We start from the raw sequence: 11141 nt of genomic DNA on the forward strand, positions 1-11141 counted from the left end.
GGAAAGCAATAAAAGCTTGTCCAGGCAAGGGTCACATGCTCTCCTCTTGAGAGAGTGGCTGAGCCGTTCCTTTTTCTCCACAGGACTCAGTAGTCCATGTGAGTTTGTTTGCCTCATCCACAGCACACAGACTCTGGCGGGCCCACCCCACTGACCTCCTCACTTGTCAAGCGCCCTGCTGTTTCTCTTGGCCCCACCTCCACCCCCTCCACAGCTGTCCTGCCACCACCCCAGTCCTCATTTCCTTGGCTCTGGCGCATGCTGTAACCCCTCCCACAGCCATCTCCCACCCGCCTCACCACTGCTTCCGTGGCCTTGCAGGCACGTGGTCACCTCAGAGGGCTCCTCCTCTCCCTCCTTTTAAAGACCTGACAGCACTGGAGTTGAATCTTTTTTAGGGGAAACTGTTGACTTACTGTGAAGAATAACCTTGTATGGTGAGTAATGCCAAAGCAAAAGGTATCTTACAGATTGAACAATTAAAGGTGATCTAAAAATAGTAAAAACCACTAAGGTTCAAGTGCAGTTAAAAATTTTATGACATTCAGTTTCTGCCCATACCATCCCCAAAATTAGCGACTGTCTTCTGTGACTCTGTCCAACATGCACGCTTCACTAACCGCCTGTGGACAGCGTTCCACGCTGATAACCACTCCTCTTTTTTTGGAAAAACTCCTTTCTGTTGCCTTCTATGACATTGATTTGATGTGTAGTCAGGATTTTATTCAGCATAGAACAGCATAGTGCTAGAAGGTGACAGCACGTGGTGAGTGATAGAATCCAATAAGCTGAACTAATTCCACAGATACAGGAATTTGAAATCAGAGAGGATAAGAGAAGACATACCCTCCAAAATATCCCTCGGTAGATTTAGAGGAACTCAGCCCATGTCATTGGAGTTTGTGCCAACTTAAATATATATATCCATATTTAACTTGGAACCTATCAGTATTTATAAAATATGTTTCCTGTAAATAAATAGCATATAGTAGGGCCTTGTCTTCTTCTCAAGTTGGACAGTTGGCCTCTTAGGTAAGGTACTTAATCCATTTGCATTTAATGTAGGTGTTCCTGTGTTTAGGCTTAAGTCCATCCTGTTGGAGTTTAATTTCTATTGGTCATGATTTTTGTTTCTTTTCCTAACTATTTTGAGGAATTGTCTTTTAGAACAATATTTTATCTCCTCTTAACTTTGTAGTTACCCTATTTTGTGTGATCTGTCTAGTGCTTGCTCTACAGATTCTAATATGTTCCTTTAAATTATCACTTGCTGTCTTAAGAAATATTTCACCTCTTTGTAAACAATGTAAGAATATTATAATAGTAAAGTTTCAAGTGTTATCCTCCCACCCTTTGAGACCTTATTGTCATGTATTTTATATACACTATAAAATCTACATTATATTCATAGTATTCTTACTTTAAACCATTAATAATCTTTAAAGAGATATTTATACAGACAGAAAAGATTTTTTTAATAAAGATCCTCTATATCCTATAACATTTATCCTTCATAAGGTTCTCCATTCCTGTGTAAAATTCCTGGTTTCTAGCTGTGTAATTTCCTTTTGGCTTAAGGAGTTCTTAAGCATGTTTTGTAGTGTACATCCCTAGTGACAAAATCAGTTATCGTTAGTCTAAAGCTGTCTTTATATTGCCTCAATTTTGAAGCCTGTTCTGCTACATATGGAATTCTAGGTTGATGGGGGGGGGGGGGGGGTTGCTGTTTTCTTTTAACACATCAAGATGCTCTTTTGTTGTCTTCTGGCCTCTGCTTCTTTCTGATTAGAAATCAGCCATATCTCATACTGGTGTTCCTTTATGTACTATATGTTTTTACTCTGACTGCTTGTAACATTGTGTCTTCTTCATTTGTAGCACTTTGTCTATTATGTTTCTAGGTATGGTTGTCTTTGTATTTATCCCAATTTGGTGTTTTTTAAGCCTCTTGAATATATGGCTAAGATTTTAATCAGTTTTGAAAAATTCATAGCCAATATGCACTAAAATAATTACTTTGTTTTATTATCTCTTATCTACTTCTAGAAATATAATTACATGCACACTAGGCTGCTACACAGTTTCTCTGCAATCTGATGCACTGTTTATTTGTTACTCATTTATTTCTTTGTTTTCAGTTCAGATCACTTCTATTGACCTGCCTTCAAGTTCACTAATTATTCCCCGACTATTTAGGCCATTGATAAGCCCATCCAAAAATCCTTCATTTTCGATGTTATATTTCTTATTTTTAACATTTTTTATCTCTCTTTCTATGCATGTTGTCCATTGTTTCTACTAGATCCTTTAATATATTTATTATAGCTAGATTATCATAGTACTTATATGATAATTCTAATATTTGGCCATCTCTGAGTCTGTCTATATTGATTTTTTGTCTCTTGACAAAACATCATATTTCTTGCTTCTTTGTATTTCTCATTTTTTAAATTTAATGCCCAAATTATATGTGATATAACATTAAAAGTTAAAGTAAATAAGATTTTTGCTCAGAATCCAGTGTGCCTGTTTTTCTATAAGGCAGTAATCTGATGGTTGGAAGAGGTGATTCAATCTGGTCTGTACTGAGCTAGGATTGGGCTTTGTGGTAGATTTAGTGAGGTTTAATTTACTACAGACTTCAAATTATTTTAGAGCAGACTCAAAACTTCCCTCCTAGCAGGGCTTGGGTTCTGGATGCTGTGAAGGTTTTCATTTCTCCTGTCTTTCGCTCAACCTTTAGTAGACTCTGTGTACTTGCAACTCAAGGAGATCACTATCTGTTACCTTGAACATCCTCTCCCTCCCAGCAATAGGCAGCTATTGCCTTCATTCTCAGTGTGTTGTAAGGGCTGCCTGGAAGACTTTTCTAAACTCTTATGCTCTCAGACCTTAGCAGGCCTTATCATACTTCACTATTCTTGCTTTAACAAACTACCAGAAATTCAGGGGCTCAAAACAACAGAGATTTATTATGTTACAGTTCTGGAGGTTATAATTCTGAAATATGTGCCACTGGACTAAAATGAAGGTGTCCACAGATCTCTATGTCTTATTGAAGCGCTAAGGGAGAATCTGTTTCCTCGTTCTTTCGAATTTCTAGGGGCCACCTGCATCCCTTTTGTGTTTAAACTCAGTGATTGCATCAGTCCATAGCTCTGCCTCCATTATCACATTTCCCTCCCCCTCCTTTTTATCTAGTTTACTGCCTCTCCTGCCTGCCTCTTGCACTTACAGAGACCCTTTTAATGACTTTTATATAGCTGGATAATCCAGGGTAATCTTCCTATTTCACTATCTTTAACCTAATCACATCTGCAAAGTTCCCTTTGCTGTCAAGGTAACATATTCACAGGTTCTAAATGTTAGGACTTGGACATCTTTGGGAGACCATTATTCTGCTGACCACGTGTCCCCTGTGCCTGCACTTGAGGAATGTCTCAATCAGCTTTCTGGCTCTCCCAAAGCCACAGAAGTCTGGCAGCCGTATACTCAGTTTAAAAGTCAAGATGCTTGTAGGCTTTCTCATTGCTCTTGTCTGTCCTTAGGTTTTAGTGAGCCCCATGCACCCATGATTCCAGGAGTTCTCTCTCAGCTCTCCTGCCACTCTCCAGCCAGGCATGGCCCCTGCTACCTACTCAGCATCAGAGTGAGATGCCTGTATGGTTCCTGTCCATTGCAGGCAGGCTTCACAGACACTGTGTGCCCAGACCTCACTGGGGAGTCTCTTTCAGTCAGTCACCTGTCCTCCCCCTTCTTCAACAACAGGTAGCTGCCACTGCATCGTCTCTCAAATACTCGGAGTATTTGTGTAGTTCTGTAGTATTTGCACCTACTTCAGCCCATCTGGCACACATATGCCTCAGAGACTATTTCAGTTCTCCTGCCTTCATCTTCAATGTGTGTTTTTTTAAGGCCCACGAGAAAGAGTGTTTGGAGCATGCAGATTCTTCACAGACATGCCGGCATACCACTCGAGTCTTTTAAAAAGTTCAGCTTTTATCTTCTTACCTCAACTATAGCAGCATACCTACCCTGCCTCTTCATCAATGATAAATGCAGTACGACACCGTTTTATCCTAAGAGGAACTTGTCACTTTCTGAATTCTAGTTTATTAGGTTTCTTTGTGGCCTCATTTCTCTGATACATTTTTTTAAACTGTGATTTTATAGATTTTCCTACTCTATCTAAGCAAAAGAATAAGAGCAATATTCTGCTGTGTCTTTATGCATACATACATTCTAAGCAGAAACAGAAGTTTTCCAGTTTTATTGGAATCTTGAAAGACAGGGTGAACCCAGTTAATATATGAGTTACAAATGGCAGTTGTCCGGTATTGTTTTAAATTTTAATGCTAAATCCATCTGCATTTAAGACTAAATTACTACCTAAGATTTGATCCAAGATTTTATCCTCACAAATGGCTGCTAAATTATTGGATGAAAGGTGAAGGAAAGGTGAAGGAAAGTCTACATTTGCACAATATCGATTGTGTTAGTTCACTGAATAACCTCTTAAAAAATCAAAAGAAGGTTTTAGAGGCTTTTCTTAGGCAAACATTACAGCCTTTATCCCAGGTATCTTTGGATGGAAGTTCCAGAGGGAAAGCCTGGCTGTATTTATTGTTGCTGAGAGCAATTAGCTCCAAAATGCTCCTAAATATGAGGAATGAAGAAGAACCCTTAAAGCTGGCGTGAAAGCGTTATCAATTGATGAAAACATTCTTTTACAATCAAAACTTTTTCAGGAAGAGAATTGGAAGTCTTTGATCAAGCTATTGGGACTATTCAGACATGTGTATTTAACATACCTCCTGAGAAAGAACTCCTGCAGCACAGACTTCCATTGTAGGTAAACAATGGAGCAAACCCCGAGATACCATCTGAAACTAGGGATACTCTCAGCAACTGCATTGCCAGAAAATGATGGCTAGACCATACCACAGAGATGTACAATGATAACAGGACCATCATGTAGAGCAGTAAAAAAGACTGCCAAGGAGCCACTCAAGGCTTAGAAGCTATTTACAGTATTAAAACAGCAAAAGCTGCATGGTGTACATGTACAACAGGCTGCTGAACAGCAATCAAATGAGAAATCTATAGACTGGAAACACCTGTAGTGTACACACATCTCATTTTAACCAACAGAATAAAAGAAAAATCTTCCTCCCGTGTTAAAAAATGTATGAGGCTTTTGCAAAGAGCTGTATACAAAACAGCTATCTGGCAGAGAAGGAAGAGCCAGGCTTCATTAAAGCAAATAATGGGGCTCTTAATAGTAAAATTCTGCTTGAAAAACTGTATATGACACAAGAGATCTGCAGGGATTGTCCTAATCATCCCTACTGCAACTCTCCTTGGTGGTAGGAAAGGAAGAGAAGGAGGTGGTATGGACTACTTTTAAGGAACAATCTGGGACAGAAGGACCCACTAAGGCAGACCCAACTCAGAGCTGGAGTGTGAGAGTTGACAATCATGTCATAATTCATATTCATTATGTTTAAGGCTTCAGAAGAGTTAAAATAGATAGGATCCTCCCTCCAACAAAGGATTCCAGAGCAGATACATAGCCCTGGCAGGAAATTAATTCTACTAATAATGTTCTGCTAAGGTGGCAGGGGGTCACAAACAAGATAACTGTGACAAATCAACAAATTACCTTCTGAGACTTAGCAAATTATTAGTACGCCTGAAGCAGACCCCAGAAAAGTTTTAGTAATGTGACACTCTGTGCAACCAAGGACAAAATGCTTAGAACACGATCCCAGACATAGCTGAGGATATCTCCTAGCAGAGATGTTAGACAGAACTTGGTATAAATGCTTATGGAACTAAATTCCTTGAGTCAGTAAATCCGTGCTTATGTAAAGATGGGTATTACTCAGCAAACATTACCAGAATGAAAATCGAGCTATAATGATGGGCTAATTAAGGCTTGCTTGGGAAGGATAAGAAAAAAATGAGGTGTAATCAGAGCTAAGCCTTCCTTAACACATATTGCCCACTCTGTCTTTTAAGGAAAAAATGCCTGAGTCAGAGGATGAGAGTAGAATTCTGTCAAAGAGCGTACAGCCCTAGTTTGCAGGATTAAGGAAACTAATGTGAGCTGGAATGCAGAAGATGGAAAAGGTGTGATAAAAAGTGACTCTCCAACTTCAATATTTATGGGAATCGCTTGGAGATTTTGTTAAAACACAGATTCGGATTCTGCATTTCTCACAAAATTATAAATGAGGCAGATGCTGCTGTCTCAGAACCGCACAGTAAGGAGCATTGGTGTAGATAACTCAGTAAGGATAATAATCCCAACCTCCTAGGTAAGCCTAAAGAGCACATTGGTAATTTTCAGTATTTGTTTCGTTTTTCAAGAAGGCCACATCCCCAGTGTCCATGATGCATGGGTAGTTTATTTTCTGCTGCTTTTGTATCTCAGCTGTAGTCATTGTCTTTGAGACTCCAAATCATCCAGGTCTTCTCAGCCCCTAAAGGCATGGTTAGCACTCAGGTTTCACAGGCCATAACAAGACCACAATAAGGACAGGTCTGGAGCCATCCATAGCAATAGATTTGACTCTGACATCACTGCCATTATTATCAGGTTGGGGCAGAAGCATTCTGGGATCTGAGTTAGGCAGGTTTTTGCACACAAATTGTATAGATGAACATAATACCCTAGAACATTTCTCTGGACTCTTATTAAATTCATTAACCATTTATTACTAGATAGTGACAAGTTTAATTTGAAAACATGATCAGAAAATAGCCTATAAAAGATGTGGTAAGTTCCTCTAAAAGATAGAACTTATACAAAATGAAATGTCATTGATCTTATATATTATAAAGATGTAAGTTACCCTGTCATAAATGCCAACCTGCATCTGAAAAAGGTAGCGCCTCCAGATGCTCCTTTCAGCAGGTGCAGCACAAAGGCTGCAGGGTTTTGCCGAGACTGTTTCTTGAACAGGTGCTATTAGACAACATCTGCTTTTTTCTGCTCATAAACCTTTAACCGGAGTCCTTCCCACACTAACAGCCTACGACTTACATGATACTTATTTGGGTCAGGTTTGTTTGAAGCCCTGAAAAAGAGACATACACCAGCTTGAGATTCAGACTGTTCCTGCTTAGAAATAGTAATAACTAACTATCATAATTGTACTCATCTTTAGAATTTTTTTGTGCAGTCAAATAATCCTTTGTAAAGTGTGTGTGTGTGTGTGTGTGTGAGAGAGAGAGAGAGAGAGAGAGAGAGAGAGAGAGAGAGAGAGAGAGATCTTCTGGTACTATAATACAGACTGGAAAAAGTGAATTTTTCCCACCAACTTAAAAAAATTCTCTATAATTGAGATTAGAGCCAGATTCCCAGACTTTAAGATTCATGGATCCTTTGAGGTATCTCCATACTTCTTTCCACAGTGACTGCACCAATCTGCAACCCTACCAACAGAGAGAAGGTGTTCCACTTTCTCCACAACCTCACCATGACTTGTATATTGATACATTGACGATAGCCATTCTGCCAGGTGTGAGATAGTATCTCATTATGGTTTTAATTTTCATTTCTCTGATGATAGTGATTTTAACCATCTTTTTATACATCTGTTGGCCACCAGTATGTTCTCTTTGGAGAAGTGTCTATTTAGGTTCTCTGCCCATTTTTTAATTGGGTTGTATGTTTTGTTGGTATTGAGTTTTGTACATTTTTAAAAATAAATTTTGGACATGAACTCCATAACAGATTTATTGGCAAATATGTTCTCACATTCTGTGGATTGCCTTCTTATTTTGTCAATGGTTTCCTTTGCTGTGCAAAAACCTTCTAGTTTCATGTAATCCCATTTGTTTATTTTTTTTTTCTTTTGCCTCCCTTACCTGAGGAAATATACCAGGTAAAATATTGTTACAAGCACTGTCCGAGATTTTACTGCCTATGTTTTCTTCTAGGATTTGTATGGTTTGCGGGCTAAGATTTAATTCTTTAATCAACTTGAATGTATTCAGAATGTATTCTTGAAGGTGGTCTAGTTTCATTTTTCTGCATGTGTCCAATTTTCCAAGCACTATTTATTGAATAAACTGCCATTAGCCCATTGTATGTGCTGGCTTCCTCTGCCAAAAATTAATTGACTCTGTAGGTGTGGATTTATTTCTGGGTTCTCTTTTCTGTTCTGTTGATCTATGTGTCTGTTTTTATACCAGTACCATGCTGTTTTGATTACTACAGCCTTATAGTATAAGTTGATATTAGGTAGCATGGTTCTTCTATGTTCTCTCTCAGGATCACTGTTGCCATGGGGGACCTTTTGTGGTTCCATATAAATATTTGAAATACTTGTTCTAGTTCTGTGAACTATGTCATTTAAATCTTGATAGGAATTATTGAATCTATAGACTGTTTTGGGTAGCATAGACATTTCAATAGTGTTAATTCTTCCTATCCCTAAACATGGTATATATATCCACTTATTTATATTTTCTTACATTTCTATCTTCAATGTCTTTTAATTTTCTGAGACTTGTATTTTACATCCTTGGTTAACTCTATTCCTAGGTATTTTTTTATTCAGTTGTAAGTGGGATGCCTTTCTCAGTTTCCCTTTCCAGTAGTTCATTATTGGCATATAAACATGGATATTAATTTTGCATCCTGATACTTTGTTGAATCCATTTATCAGCTTCAGTAGTTTCTAGGTAGAATCTTTAGGATTCTCTCTGTGCAATATCATGTCATCTGCAAATAATGACAGTTTTACTTTTTTCCTTTCCAATTTAGATGCCTTTAATTTCCTATTTTTGTCTGATTGTTGTGGCTAGGAATTCCACTACTATGTTGGATAAGAGTGGTGAAAGTGGACATCCCTGCCTCTTCCCCTAACTGACGGGAGATGCCTGCAGATTTTGTTCATTGATTATGATGTTGGCTGTAGGTTTGTCATATAAGGCCTTTATTTCGTGCACATATGTTCCCTCCTTTCTCACTTTGCTGAAAGTTTTTTTTTATCATGAATGGGTGCTAGATTTTGTCAAATACTCTTTCTGCACCTACTGATATGATCATATAATTTTTGTCCTTCATTTTATGTGGTATATGATGTTAATTGATTTGCAGATGTTGTACCAACCTTACATACCAGGAATAAATCCCACTTGACCACTTGATCACTGTGTATGTCTTTAATGTATTGCTGGATTCAGTTTGCTGGTATTTTTTTGAGGATTTTGTACCTATGTTTATCAGGGATAATTGGCCTATAATATTCTTTCTTTGCAGTGCCTTTATCTGGCTTATTATTAGGATCATGCTGGCCTAATAAAATGAGCTTGGGAGTCTTCCCCCCTCTTGAATTCTTTGGAGTGGTCCTGACTGGCTTCTGCCCCTGGGGCCACACTGAGTAAGAGGTTTCTTCTTCTTCTTTTTTTAATTTATAATCTCTAATCCACCTGGAATTTCCCTTTGAAATAAATGAAATGCTATTTCAGATAAAAGCAAACAAAATATATGAGTGGACACCAAAAGCACCTATTATAATATTCCACTGATAAGACATTTCCAGAATAGATAAAGGAACTGAGACTGAGAACAGAACTTGCAAAACCCAATAGCAAAAAAAGGAAAACAAAGAAAAACAATGTAGTTAAAAAATGGGCAAAGGACCTGAACAGACACTGCTCCAAAGAGTGTACCAATGACAAAACACATATGAAAAGATGTCCAACATCATTAATCATCACAGAAATTTGAATTAAAACCATAACATGGTATCACCTCACACCTCTCAGAATGACTATCATCAATAAATCAACAAATAACAAGTGTTGGTGAGGATGTTGAAACTATGAAAACAGTCTCAATCACTATCTATTGTTATTATAATTTCATAAAAGAAATAATGTGTTAATGGTAAAATATAGAGTAATAGGAAGAATATTTCTAGAGAATAAAAGCAATTCCTGTAGGACAGATAAATTTAGCTTTATAGAAACTTCCCTGTCTATTGTTTTTCTTCTTTCACCATGAATTCTTCACCTATATTATTCTTAAGCAAATTGCATTTTTCTTTTGCCTTCTTACCTATCTGTGCACCCATCATTTAAGATCTGAGCATTCATTCTAATTTACCAACTAGTAGATGATGAATTCAGACCTAAGCTTATTTGATTTTCACTTTGCTATTCAATTCTGAAAGCATCCTCAATACTAACTCTCCTATTTATTTTCTATTCAGTTTTGCTCAGAGGCTGATTTTGTCCTCAATCTTCTGAAAAAGATTGGCCAACTCTTACCTCTCAATTGTTCTAACCTAAGTCAAATGCTCATCACATCAGATCTCTATTCCTATAATTGTTGCATAACTTCTCTCTATAAATTTAACCTGTATCATATGAGTCAAAATGAAAATTCTGTAAATAGTGGTATGAAAATTAGAAAGCCACATGTGAAAGAATTAAGCCAGACTACAGTTTGTCTCATGTACAAAAAGTAACTCAAAATGGATCAAAGACCTAAATATAAGATCTGACACACTAAACTACATAGAAAAAAACACAGGTACTAAATCTGTGGGCCAGTGAAACAAAAAGGCAATCAACCAAATGGGAAAAGATGTTTGCACACAACAGCTCCGACAAGGTGTTAATATCCCAAATATATAAGGAACCCATATAACTCAACACCAAACAAACAAACAAGCCAATGAAAAAATAGGCAGAGAAGAGACACTTCTCCCAAAAGACATACAAATGACAACATATATATGACAACAACTTCACTAGCTATTAGCTAAATGCAGATCAAAACTGCAATGTGGTATCACCTGTTAGAATGGCTACTATCAATGAGTAATAACAAGCATTGGAGACATTGCAGAGAAAAAGGAATCCTCACTCACTGCTGGTCAGAATGAAAACTGGTATAGCCACAATGGAAAGCATTATGCAGGTTCCTCAAAAAATTAAGAAAAGAGGTAACCATATGACTCAGAAACTCTTCTGAGTGTCTACCTGAAAAATTTGAAAACATTTATTTGCAAAGATACACATATATGTGCTTCTATGTTCATTGTGACATTGTTCACAGTGGCCAAAACATGGACACAACTGAAATGCCCTTTGATAACAATTGGGCTAAAGAAGAAATG

General features: G+C 37.6%; 1 long non-coding RNA gene across 1 annotated transcript; it reads left to right on the top strand.

The window, feature by feature from the left end:
• Positions 1-448: 448 nt before the first annotated feature.
• Positions 449-10750, top strand: LOC118499358. The gene is made up of 3 exons (XR_004901871.1): positions 449-459; positions 9984-9993; positions 10573-10750. It is a non-coding gene; the product is annotated as an uncharacterized LOC118499358 (long non-coding RNA).
• The last annotated feature ends 391 nt before the right edge of the window (positions 10751-11141 follow it).

Source organism: Phyllostomus discolor, chromosome 3, assembly GCF_004126475.2.
Source record: "Phyllostomus discolor isolate MPI-MPIP mPhyDis1 chromosome 3, mPhyDis1.pri.v3, whole genome shotgun sequence".
NCBI lineage: Eukaryota > Metazoa > Chordata > Mammalia > Chiroptera > Phyllostomidae > Phyllostomus > Phyllostomus discolor.